The following is a 9,465-nucleotide window of genomic DNA, read 5'->3' as shown; positions in this document are numbered from 1 at the left end:
TCCCTCCCTCTCTCTCTCTCTCTCTCTCTCTCTCTCTTGGGCGGCTGCACGAGGAAGAAGAGGGGACTCGGGTGGCCTCAAAGAAAAGGAGAAGAAGCCCCAAAAACAGGGCTTCCTCCTTCTTCGGGATGGATCCTTCCATCCCGGTGCCTCACGTGCCACGCACGTGAGGCCGAAACCTGGGATTGGGCCGGTCAAATGGACCGGGCCCAGTTCCGGGGTCTCACAGAGTTGAAAACAAGTCTAATTGGTTTGTAATTAGATCAGACACTGGAGGCCCTTTTTTTTGTTTTTTTTTGCAGGGTTCAGAACAATGCCAACTCATAACACAGTCTTTCTAGAGGCATGGGCTGTTTGAGAGGCTCCCAAACAAGCTGTTGTAGATAACATGGATAGGCTTATCAATGAAAGTAACTCGGCCACCTTTGTCTCGATTGTCAGATGACATGAACAGGCCCCTTGAAGGATTTAGCATTAAGTTGAAAATATATATAAACTTTTCGAAGTTTTTGAAGAGTGTAAAGTCCAGCACATCTACTGCTCCGTTAACAAGGTGGCTGATGACTTAGCTGGTCTTGGTAAAACTCACAGATTTTGTATAGATTGGGATCTAAGGATAACATTTCTATTGATATGCTAAATCTTTTGTCCTTGGACCACTCAGCACGGCTCTGGGAGCACCATAAATAGTGATTGTAGTAACCATTTATGCAATCAAAGAAAGAAAAGAGAAGCCGCCAAGGCGGTAGCTCAGTTGGAACGGAGCTCGGCTTCTAACCAAGTGGTTCCAGGTTCGAAACGCGCGGGCGTCGATTAAATGTGGGGACCGGATGCCCCTAGCCTGGACACGGGGTCTAGAAGTGCTACTGGTCGGCTGGTAGCCTTGGTGGTGCCAGGTGTGACGTACTCACACGTGGTTCTCGAGCCGGAGCCCAGAGGGGTAACCGAACCGGGGTCACGGGTGGGGAGGGTATGAGTAATATATGGCTGGGGTCTGGTGCGCTGGGCCTATACCAAACGGCCATTCTGCCCGAATCGAACATAGTCCTGGCGGGGGCGGGGCCCGGTTGGGGTTGCTACGCGGGGTGGGCTTGTCCCTCCCCCCTACCTCCTTTTTTTTAGCAAAAAAAAAAAAAAAAAAAAAAAAAAAGAAAGAAAGAAAAGAGAAGAAAATAAAACAAGTCTAATTGATCAGATTGATGATCTCAAATCTAAGCTAAAATCTATTTGACCTTATAGCAAGCTCTAATTGAATTTGGTTCATACCTGGTCTGAAATTAATTAAAAGCATATGAATTGAATTAAAGCTTTGTTCAATTAAATCTAGATTGAGCTTGATTCGAGCTTGATTCTCAACTCGAGCTTCTCAGATTAAATGACAATGATAAGATTACTTTATTTTCAATTCAATCTATTTTGATAAAAGTTACATATGCCTAGATCCGATTGTCTTAGTTCTATGATGAAATAAATCTCATAATTACTTGTTTCATATTTTATCCATGAGGGGGATGTTGTGCTTGCTTAAAAAATAGGAAAATGAGAAAAAAAATAGTTATGCTTAATGAAATAGTTGTTTCACAGCTTAATTTATTTTTGTTGGACTCTGGTTTCTAGAAGTATTAGGATACCAATTAATTTAGTTGGTAAAGTTGCTACAGGCTTCGTACAAAAGGCCCAGGTTTCATTTATATGATAACCTCAATGTTTTATTAGACTTTCTCCCCTCTTAATTATCAAAAATGATTTATAGAGTTATATTAGATTGAGGATCAAAGCAATTAATTACAATTCATATACAATGTCGTTGCACCTCCTATAACCTGTGCGGCTCGTGTTGGGTGGCATGTTCATGTGGAGTGCTTGGTTTTCAATCGAGGCTATATTGAAGCAAATCTCATCCATCAGTTGTATCACACTTTACCCATTAGGTGTGAGGAATATCTACTTCAACAACAAGAAAAAGTTGAATAAGAATTGTTTTATACCTAATGAAACAATTGTGCCATAAATTACTTCTATTTTCACTTCTACAAGTTTTGGAATAATATTACATTGGAGAAAATCGAGTTTTTTCTTTAATCCTGCAGAGATCCAAACCGTGAAGCCCTGCCCACTCTCTCACCATTTTTAACCCCAATAACACCCCCCCACACCCCAATCCACTACACCCTTTTTCCTGCCCCATCATGCTGGATTTTCCTAAACAGGCCCCGAGTGTTTCCATCCATGAAAAACAAAAAAGAATAAGGGAAATGATGGCCTTATGACAAGAAAAACTGATGACGACTTTCCTCTCATGAAGGCATATATAATTTTCACTTGCATATTTCCTTGTTAATTTCTCTTTTTCAGAAGCCATTTATCAGAGGAGATGAGCCATGCTGAAAATTAAACATTTAAGCTATGAAACATTCGACTTTGTTAATAAATAAACATCATAGTTCCGATATACAAAGGCTTCTCTTAGCTCAGGTAACATTTAAAAATGAAAGTGGTTGCAAAATTATTTTCTAACCCAAGGTCCTAAATGACATGTTTCAAGCATGATTATAATGAACAGGCCCTTTTTCCCTTTTCCTCTTTTCCACATCTCGTGACTGCCATACCCTGTAGGTGTTGAGCTGTTGTTACAAAACTTTTCCACTTCAGGAGTCTCAATTCACAAAAGGAGTTTAAAATGAACATCTATAAACCAATGAAAGCATATGAAGAAAAGGATTCCAGTATAAACTGGCAGTCAATGTACTACCAATCATACAAAAGGTTGTTAAAATGATTTCATAACCAACTTTAGTAGGTTAATGCTAGTGAATAGAATAAAAAGTATTCGAAGCATAAAAAACTGAACTTTATTTTACTTTTAAATATTTAAGGTTTATAACTAGAAGTTCACAAATAACCATAACTAAGATGATCATTTTTGTTGTGGCCAGTCAGGTTCATCAAGTAATTAGCAATTGAAAGTTGGACAAGATCTGCATTTACAGCATCTGTAGGTAGGCACTTAAGCAGATGTCCCAAACTTCATTATTGTGGCCCTTGAATTGCATGGACAATCTCCTCAGTTCTTGACTGGATGCCTTTAAGATACTCAACTAGGATACGCTGCTGATAAGAACCTCCTTCCTGAAAACAAGATTGATACAGTACTACAGTACATAAGCATTTGAAAGCATCAGAGAGTAAAAGTCAAGGTTATGAATTTTACTGTTCGAATTAAGATCCGCTCTATTCGTTTCTTAATAACAGCATAAAATTCCTCAGGTGAAACTTCTCCTTTTCCAACACTGAGTCCATTGATCAATAACATATTCCAATTGTCTTCAGGGGCTGCATTTTGATGACAATGCACAAGTCAATGCAGATCAAGAAAAAATACAATGAGGAAGAGGATAGAGCATTTTATCCAAAGATTAACTTTATAATCTGCATCGTAGGTAGATGCAATGGCAGAGATTGGATAATAAGCACTCATTCTTCACTACTTTCAGATATCTATGTTCTTCATGTTCCTAAGTTTCCATTAACATTTTTGTTTTTTGTTTTTTTTTATACCATTGCACAATCCCAATATTACTCTTATTTTGATTCTTATTAATGCATTCTGAAAAGATAATTGAGACTGGTCATCAACTTGGTGGATCCTACTACACGGATCATTGTTCTCTTTAGCCTTCCCTGGATTGTTGGCACTTTATGCTAGACTACCAACTTTGCACTACAGCATGGTGTCATTTTTATTTATAATCCCCCTGCATTTGCTGTAAAAGCTTACTCATGGTTGGTCTCATGTCAGAAAATCATGAATGATTATTCTAAATTTACTTGGCTTCCCTTCTACATACTGAATCTAAAGTTACAGGAAACTATACTGATTTCACAACTATTGCTCGAGTGTTTTTCCAAGACCATTAAAATTTTTGGTTAAACATGTGTCATTACTTTCTTAACGGTATACCTGACCTCAACTTTTATTTCATTTTACACAACAAAATGGCATTTTTAAGTGGAAGTGCCATTATTATCTTTAGAATGTCTACTGTTTTCTTCTTTTTTCTTTTATTCATCTCAAAAGAAAAGCTGACAGTGTCTTCTGCCATGAGCTTTATATGGATTACAAAGTAAATGCTTTGGAGCAAAATTTGTTGTAAGAAAACCAAATTAGAGTAACGACTGTTCATTTGGCTTCATGGATGATATGGTGATGATTGCAAAAATCCAATTTATACAAAAATATTGTCATGAAATTCTCATTTTGATGCATTTCGTGAGAACTATGACTATGGTACAGTGCGCATAAGAAGCACTTTTGCTTTTTAATATAAAAAACTTCTTGATTTGGTGCATCATATTTTTATGCTTCAGTGCAAGAAATAATTCAAATATTATAAACTTGCAAATGCATTATTATAAAACTACCAACTCATGTGGAAGACTGTTGATCCATAATTCTTTTCCCTTTTCACTGTGTCCACAGATTTAAAACTTTATAGTTTATAATGTAACATACAAATTGTTTGTGTTTTTTCAGTCCCATCCGAATGAGTGCTAGGGAACTTGGAGGTCCTAGCCAACTCGGTTGGCTGGCGAAGAAAGGTGTCAAGTCTTCAATAGTAATGAGGTTGGTGTACGCAGGCGTGCAAACGACATCCGATCAACCGGAAAGATGGTGATGAGGATCGAAGGGATGATAGAGAGTAGCATAGGTGCAGGTGCCTGGACTTTCAAGAACTTTTGCCACCATCACAATATCATTTGAAGGTGGATAAGGAGGTGTAGGGCTTGCTACGGTAAGGGTGCAGTGTTGGTCCATAGTAGAAAGCTAAGTTACGCCTACTCATAGGATAAAAGGTAAGAGTAAAACTAAAATAAAAGATAAATATACATTAGATTGATTATCCAAGGATCCTTATACAGACTATAAATTTATTATTTAAACTAAAATAAAATAATTGCCAACTTTGATTTTTGGATGTTGCAAAATGCCTTGAAAATTGCAAAATGAGGGAAGATTATGCCAAAATTTTTAATTTTGGCATGATTTCATGATATGTTGTAGATCTATGGATGATCTACACAATCACACAAAAATTTTTATATTTTGGATTATATATTTTTTAAAAATTAAAAAAAATATAAATTGGATTAAAAAATTCAAAAAAAGATGATAAAATCAGAATCATATTTAGGAGTATGCAAGCTACTCTCCAGAAAAATTTGGTATTTTTTTATTTAAGTTTTAAGGCAATCATGCGCATAGTGGCCTAGGCCTAAATTTTTAAAAAAATTGAGAAATAAGTAGCCTTTAATACATGCCCACGGGCCTAAAAAATTATATGTAGCATCCATGGTAGGGTTCTACATAGATCTGAGATCAAATTAGTTTTTTAAAATATTTATATTTAAAAATTATTTTTTATTTAAAAAATTATTAAAATTATATAATTAATACCAAAAATTATGAAAAATTAGTGGTATGTATTATCTATTTCAAAAGTATTTTCTGAAGTAAAAAATATATTTTTTCAAATTATGGTATTTATGTATTAGATAAATCAGATGTATTTTCTAAAATAAAAAATATTTTTTGAACGTAATAAAATTTTGATATTTTTAAATAATTGATAAATTGACATACTTGATAAATTTGCAAGAATGGAACCATAAAAAAAAAAGGAGCTAGAGTGTGATATGGGTTAGCTAGAGTGTGACGTACTATTGGGCCGTACTATGGTGTATGATCCATACTATCCATAATCCACATGAGGATCCTTGATCATCCATGTTGCTGGAAATTGGACCCGGGGGCGGCCGTCGGCTGAGGAGGAGGAGCTTCGGTGAACTCTGGCGGGCAGCGATCTGTCGGCGGGCGGCGTCCTCCGTGGAGCAGGGACCTGCAAAAAGCCGGTGGCCGGGGTTTCCGGCGCCGGCCCTCCGACGCTTAAGTCAGTGGGGGGCTTAGATTAGGAGGAGAGAATATAGATGTGTTCTGTTCTGTTTTTTCTTGTTCCACCCCCCGCACTAAGAAGGAGGGGCTCCTTTTTATAGGGGGATCGGATTACCTGTGATGTGATGAGGCGAGGTCGCCGTACGACTTAGCACGTCGCTCGAGTTAGTGCACGATCAGACGAATTAATGCGTTGATGTCGGAGATGAGGTCGGGATCAGAGAGTTGTCACGGCTGACTGGACACTGCCGAGCCGATTTGCCGTGTGAGGACTGAGGATCCGTAGACAATAGGAGCCACGCGCTTTAATTGTTGAGCAAGCCGGAGACATACATTAATTGTTGAGTGAGTCGGGGGTTTGCAGAGGGCATGCGCATTAAATGCCGGAGGCGGTGGCAGGGTATGGCCCCTGACTGGACTTCGGCGGGACGCAACCGTGGTAGGTGGGCGTCGAGATCGGACTTCCGAGGTCGGGGGTTCTTTGGGTCGGATGTTCCGGAGTCGGGCACCGAGCTCGGCCGCCCGAGGTCAGCCGTCATCGGCAAGGTCCTCATGCACTTGGGGGGGGAAGCTACGCTTCTCCAACACTACCCCCGACTTCCGAGTTCGAGCAGCTCGCGAGCTCAGACGCGGGAAGTAGAAGTCTTTATTAGGGTAACTGAGATCGAGGAGAGTTGAACTATGTCGGCGCCCTCACGCATTTTGAAGCATTTATAGCGGGGGGTTGCGTCCTTTGGCCCCCCGTGATCGTTCCGTATGGCGAACTTATGATGGGGTCCCGGGACCCGATGGGGTGGCTACTCGATCTTACAGTCGAGGCGTCTTCCCTAGGTAAGTATGCTGCGTCGATCCACGAGGCGGACACGTGGTGCGATCTGGAGGTTTATTGGGTTGATTGCTTTGATGTCGGGCGTTGGATCAGCCGCTCGGGATTTAAAGCCGAGCCGGTAGTCCGGGATCGTGGATCAGGCCAATTACTCGAGGTCGGGCGCATTTAATTTCATATCGGTCGAACGGGGATTTGGGAGGCTAAAATCACATCGGCGCTCCACGTGTCCCAGGGCTTCTTGAATGAGGGGAGCGGGGGCGACGCCTGCTCGCCTTTCGAAACGATCTGGCGTAGCGGATTCATGATGAGGCTGCGAGATCCGATGGGACAAGCGCCTCGGTTCTGTGTACGAGGTATCAGTCCGGAATGAAATACGGTGCTTCGGCTTCCGAGGCCGACACGTGGCGTAATCCAGACAGGGGGGGGGTGGAAATCAAACCCGCCGATCTGAGCCGTTAGAGGGATCTATTTAAACCCCTCAAACCCAGCCCTAAGAGAAGTCTTGTTCGGTTGTCTTCTCTTTTCCGCCGTTTCCACCTTCATCCTCTTTCTCAACAGAGCCTCGCCGGCGGTGCTCGAGCGATTTCTGGCGACTCCCCCGTAGGTTTCTCTTTGTGTTAGCTAGGGGGTTCTCCTTCTTCCTCCTGTCTTCCGTCTTTGTTGTCTTTAGGTCACTTCGTTTCTCTCCAAAATGGGTCTTGGTCCGGATGATGTCGGATCTAGTCTGTCGGGGGAGGAGCTGGAGTTAATCCGCTCCCGGTTCTTTTTCCAGCCCGGGTTTCGTCTTGAAGCTGCAGGGCCGGAAGATAGGGTGATGCGGCCGCCCCCAGGTCGGATCGCGATTCATCGCGAGACGCTTTGGGCCGGCCTGCGGTTCCCACTACACGAGTTCGTAAACAGCTTGCTGGTAGCGTACCAACTCGTTCCGGCACAGCTTGCTCCAAACTCGTGGAGGACCATAGTCGGGTTTTTGTCCCTTTGTCTCGCACATGGGATTCCGACTTCGGTGAGCGTTTTCCGCCGGTGTTTTTTGTTAAAGACAAACCCGGCGGATGGAGGGTGGCTATACTTCGCCTTTCGAGGCGGTATGTCGCTTTTCCAGGGCGCCCCTTCCTCTATTCATGAATGGAAGGGGAAATTTTTCTTCCTTGCGTCCGAGATGCCGTGGGGATTTGACCCGAGGTGGGGGCACCCCCGGCTGAAGACCCTTAATAGGCTCTCCGAGCCCTCGGCGAGGGACCAGAGGGTCCTTGACGCTTTGCAGGGCCTCGGGAAGGGGTTCAACCTGACCGAGCTCCTAAGTGAGGGCGCCTTGGCGAGCGTTGGCTTGAGTTCGGCGCGTCCCGAGGGTAAGAGTAGTCGCATTGTTTTGTCTTTGCTTTATTTGTTTCTTCCCCTTACTCTTCTAACGTTGACCGGATACTTAGGAAAAATCTTTTTTGTTTCAGACATTCCCCACATGCCGACCAGCAACACATCCCTCTTCTCCCGGTTGAAAAGGCGGGAGGCCGAGGCCGGCGGGGCTATCCCCCAGCCTCGTAAGAAGTCGAAGTCGGCCGCCGCTTCTACCTCGGTCGGGACGAGAGCCCCGGAGGTGGGGGTCTCCGCAGCTGCTCGAGGGCGGGCGCCGGCTGCCGGTGACGTGGGCTCAGCCGCTCCCGCCTGTCCTGCCCCTGCCGCCCAGCGGGGGGCCGACAGTGATCCAACTACGACGTCCGGGGCCCGAGCCGAGTAGGGGCCCCGAGGTCCCCGCTCAGACGAACCGAGTTCTTCGAGGGGCCGAAGGGAGGAATCGGCCGAGCCGGGGTCCCCACTTCTTGAGGGGAGCTCGGCCTTCGCTATGCTTCCAGCGGACCGGGCCGAGTTCCAGAACTTATCGCTGGAAGAGATCGTCGACGGTACCTACCGCAACACCGTTCGGGTAAACTATTTTCTTAATTCTACTTCGGCTGCTAGTGTTCATATCGTATGTTTTTTACTTACAGTTGCTTCCTCTCCTTTCTTTTGCAGCACATTCATGAAGTCGACACCCTGATGTTCATTGCTCAGGGATGTCAGGAGGAGACTCGGCGACTTAGCCGGCAGTTAGAGCCGGCCAAGAAGAGGGTCGCCGAGTTGGAGGCCGCGCTGGCCGAGGCTGAAGCGCGGAGGGAGGCGACGGAGGCCGGACGACTGGCCATCGTTGAGGAGCTCGAGGAGGAAAGGGCTGCTCATTCCTTGGCTAAGTCGGCCCTGCGCGCTTCAGAGGCGCGTCTGGCGGAGACTCAGTCCGAGGTTGCGGGCCTCAAATACGAGGGCGGGGTTTTGCGCCTGAAGGTTGAGCAGCTTGAGGCCCGGGAAAGGAGGGCGCTCGAGCGAGCCGAGCATGCCGTGGAGCTCTTCAAGGACTCGGACGAGTTCCGCGACATGCTGGAGGAGGAGACCGTGGATGGGTTCCTCCGTAGCTTCGAGAACTTTCGGAGGCAGATGACTCGGTTCTGCCCCCAGTTCGATCTTTCGACGGTTCGTCCGAGGATGGGGTTGGGCGCCGACTCCGATGACGAAGTTCCCGCTGCCCTCGCGTCCGAGGAGGAGTCTGCCGAGGCCGAGGCGGACGTGGCCGCGCTGGTGGTGACAGAGGCTTACCCTCGTGGAATCGCCAGGGGGCACTCCCGAGGTGCCCACCGAGGTCCCTGCCGCAGACCCC

The 9,465-nt window shown here is 44.9% G+C and overlaps 1 long non-coding RNA gene across 1 annotated transcript; it reads right to left on the bottom strand.

The window, feature by feature from the left end:
- Window positions 1–2,815: 2,815 nt before the first annotated feature.
- On the bottom strand, window positions 2,816–3,361 carry LOC120107058. Its single transcript, XR_005509022.1, has 2 exons — window positions 3,212–3,361; window positions 2,816–3,129 (listed from the first exon to the last, which is right to left on the bottom strand). It is a non-coding gene; the product is annotated as an uncharacterized LOC120107058 (long non-coding RNA).
- Window positions 3,362–9,465: the final 6,104 nt, after the last annotated feature.

The sequence above is a fragment of the Phoenix dactylifera genome, unplaced genomic scaffold (assembly GCF_009389715.1).
Source record: "Phoenix dactylifera cultivar Barhee BC4 unplaced genomic scaffold, palm_55x_up_171113_PBpolish2nd_filt_p 000748F, whole genome shotgun sequence".
In the NCBI taxonomy this organism is placed as follows: Eukaryota; Viridiplantae; Streptophyta; class Magnoliopsida; order Arecales; family Arecaceae; genus Phoenix; species Phoenix dactylifera.
Note: the sequence above shows the minus strand (reverse complement) of the source record. Positions and strands in the feature narration are given on the sequence as shown.